This window comes from Aquarana catesbeiana, linkage group LG01 (assembly GCF_042186555.1).
Source record: "Aquarana catesbeiana isolate 2022-GZ linkage group LG01, ASM4218655v1, whole genome shotgun sequence".
In the NCBI taxonomy this organism is placed as follows: domain Eukaryota; kingdom Metazoa; phylum Chordata; class Amphibia; order Anura; family Ranidae; genus Aquarana; species Aquarana catesbeiana.
Window position 1 is genome coordinate 328,882,883 of NC_133324.1, and position 3,813 is coordinate 328,886,695.

Consider the following 3,813-nt stretch of genomic DNA (forward strand, 5'->3'; position numbering starts at 1 on the left):
ACAGCTACACTGACAGTCTGCAGGACCGTGGCATTACACCCACAATCTGTTGATCGTGGGTGTAATGCTTTACAAGTTCCTAACAAAAATAAATAACACTTTTTTTTTTTCTTTTTTTTTTAAGGGCCGGTTCACACCACATGCAGTGAGTGCATTTTTTCCAGCATCAGAAACGCATGGATAGTAGGATATATGGTGTCCAATGGCATAGTTCACACCAGTGAAGTCAGTTTAAAAAAAGGGTAAAATGCACTAGAAAGTAGGGCTGGGGAAAAAATACGATTTGAATCTTGAATCGAGTTGAGAGGTCAAATCGATTCAAAATTTAAGCAAATAGATTTTTTTAGATTTTTTTTCACCAGGACGCTGCGGACTAGGCCGAAGCCACGGCCTCGCCTAAAAACTCCTGCCCGCGGTGTCCAAAAAAAAAAAAAAACTCAATTCGAATGGTGAATCGAGTTTTTTGTTTTTTTTTAAATCGCAGATTTTTTTTTTTTTTTTTTTGAGAAAATCGCCCAGAAAGCATCAAAAACTCACCTGAAACGCGTCAGAAACGTGCATGCAGAAAAAGCCACTTTGATCGTCCAGTCTACGAGACTTGGCTGATTAAAATCGGAGTAAGGGGACGATCCCGACCCCTTACCACGTGATCAGCTGTCAGCCAATGACAGCTGATCACCTGATGTACACAGCACCGGTAATCGACTTTTTTTTTTCTTCGCGCTGACAGCACAAGAAGAAAAAAAAAACCTGATCACCGGCATCTGTCAGAAGGACATCGGTCCCGAACAGAAAGCCACTGCCGCCTCATCTGTGCCCACCAGTGCCACCTACCAGTGCCCACCAGTACCACCTACTGCAAAACAGTGCTGCCTATCAGTGACCACCAGTGCCACCTATCAATGCCGATCATTGCCATCAATCAGTGCCACCTTCCAATTTCCATCAGTGCTACCTATCAGTGGCACCTATTAGTGCCCCTCAGTGCCACCCATCAGTGCCCCTCAGTGCCACCCATCAGTGCAACCTCATCAGCGCACATCAATGAAGGAGAAAAATTACCTGTTTGCAAAATAAACTATGAAAACTGTTTTATTTTGGTCTTTTTTGATTTGTTTAGCAAAAAATAAAAACCCCAGTAGTGATTAAATAGTAAATACCACCAAAAGAAAGCTCTATTTGTGTGAAAAAAAAATTATAAAAATGTCAAATGGGTACAGTGTAGCATGATCGCACAATTGTCATTCAAAGTGCGGCAACTCTGAAAGCTGAAAATTGGCCTGGGCAGAAAGGGGGTTTAAGTGCCCAGTAGGCAAGTGGTTAAAGTAACTTTTTAATGGTTTGGAAAAAGGGTAAACAGAGCTTCTGGGCACTACCCAGCTCAAGGTAAACAAACAATACAAAACATCTCTAACTAAACTCCACTCAGCGCTAAATGAAAGAGTAAGCAGCAAAGAAAAATAATTAAAGAAAACTGGAGACATTTTTGCACTGTCCCCAATACCCATGGCTCAATACAGTTTTGATCTATAAGGGATATACCGTATCCACCCGCGATCCAGAACGCCATGGTGTGAATGGAGCTTTAATGCCCTTGGATACCCAAACAATCAGATCGGGAATAGATTGGAAGCGTTGGGTTAAACCAAAGTGAAGTATGGGGTGACCACTGAGGAGTTACGGCAGTACCTGTAGGCACATTGGACCACCAGGCCTTGAGCACTCCCTTCATGGATAGAGTAAGTGGGAATGGGGCTCAAGGTTCTTGGTATGGGAGAAGGCGTAGGGTTTCACAGGAGCCTAGGTATACTGCTTCCTAGGACCACAGAGGAATTAGTGTAATCAGAAATTACCCAGTTATTGGCATGTATAAGAGGTGCTGCAAGGAAATACTTCTGCAAGTCAGGACAAGCTAAACCTCCTTGCGTCCAGGGTCTTCATAGAGTTTTTTTTGCTAAGGCTTAATTTCCACAAAAACGTGGAAAGGTGTTAGTCAAACTGTTTAAAAAAAGTTTTTGGAGACCCATACTGGTGAGTGTCTTAAACCATGAAAAAAAATGGGGATTATCTTCATTTTGACAATGTTAAGGCCAGGACAAGCTCAGTAAAAGTCCTGGAGGCTGTATGGGAGGAGGTGACGATTCCCACTGAGCAGGCGGATGGCTTGTCTGTGTCCGCTCTGTTCATGGAGAGCAGACACAGACCGCTGTTCTCTATGAGTGGTTGAAAGTAAAAAGACCACCTGTCCGTTTACACCCAATGGCTATCTGATCCACTAGACGGATGGTGAATAAATCCCCCTTCCATCTGTTTTTGCCAGATAGGATCGGCTCGGATGTCTATAGAGGGCAATGGATGGGTCAATCAGGTCCACCTAAAAAACTGACAGGCAGATCTAATTGGTCTGCCCATGTGAAAAGAGCCTAAGGTGATCCCTGAAAACTCATCTCTTCAGGGTAGCCTATCCTGTCTGCAGATAATAACCAAATATTTTATTTCTCCCATCAGTTCTTCCCTCACACCAATTACCTTTTGTTCCACAAGCCCCTCCCTATTAGATTATAAGCTCCCAGGAGCAGGGCCTCCCTAACCCACTTGTATTGAACTGTATTGTCTCCCTTAAGCGCTGTGCAAACTGTTGGCGCTATATAAATCCTAAATTCATAAAATGAGTTGCACATTACATGTTCCAGGCCTGTTTTACATGAATGTCACACTAGGTAATAAGAATTTTACAGAAACCACACTGATCGGTAAACAAGAGCGTTTCCAACATGGCGCACCCGGGGTGTGCCTAAAATGTAATTTGTGCAAAGGGCCAAATAGTAAAAGGACCTTGAGTCCCAGTTCACATGTATGTGAATTCTATGCAGATCAGATGCGATCCAAAAAGCATCGATTCGCATGTCATGTAAAAAAGCATTATTTCCAATGAAGGCTGTTCACATACATATGTGGTACTATCTTGACCAGTTCAAAAAAGGGTCCCGTGTGAGTTTAATGTAGTGCAGTGCGAATTTCAGCTCCATAGACTTCTATGGGACCGGATTGAATTTGCAGTCCAGTGTTCACATCACTGCAATTTTTACATTTTTTTTTTGCCTAGATTTTATAGAAAATAAAACTGCAGCTGTGACCACTCTCCTCACAAATTCACATGGAAACCGTACATGCTATGCAGAATTTGCATTGTAATGTAAAAAAAAAAAAAAAATTGCAATGTGTATTCGCACCGTGTACCGCATTAAATTCACACCGCATCAGTGTCAATCGGGGGTGAGAGGCAGAAGACACTTCACTTTATTTGCGACCAGGAACAGTCATATATCATCAGTAGGAATGGGGTCTGGCGTGTTCGGATCGAACCCTCCAGGAAGCCGTCACTGCACACCGCCAATCATAGGCAGTGAGGCATTTCCTGGCCCGCAGCTGCACATACACACGCTGCCTATGATTGCTGGTGTGCAGCGCTGGCTTCCTAGCGGGTCCGAAATGAACACGCCTGAGCCCATTCTTAAAGCAGAATTTCAGTCGTTTTTAAGTTTATTAAAAGTTAGCAGTTACAAAAAGTGTAGCTGCTGACTTTTAATAAACACACACTCACCTGTCCTGCAGTCCATATATGTTAATATATGTCGCGCCTAGGTAGGGTTGCCACCTAATCCCTTTAAACCCGAACACATAGTCATTACACAGGTTCTGTGACTAAGTTAATGCAGATACAGCACCAAGTGAGTTTAATTACCACATTAACCACTTCCTGTCTGGCCTATAGCAGAATGACGGCCGGATGGTGGTTCCGTCATCCTGACT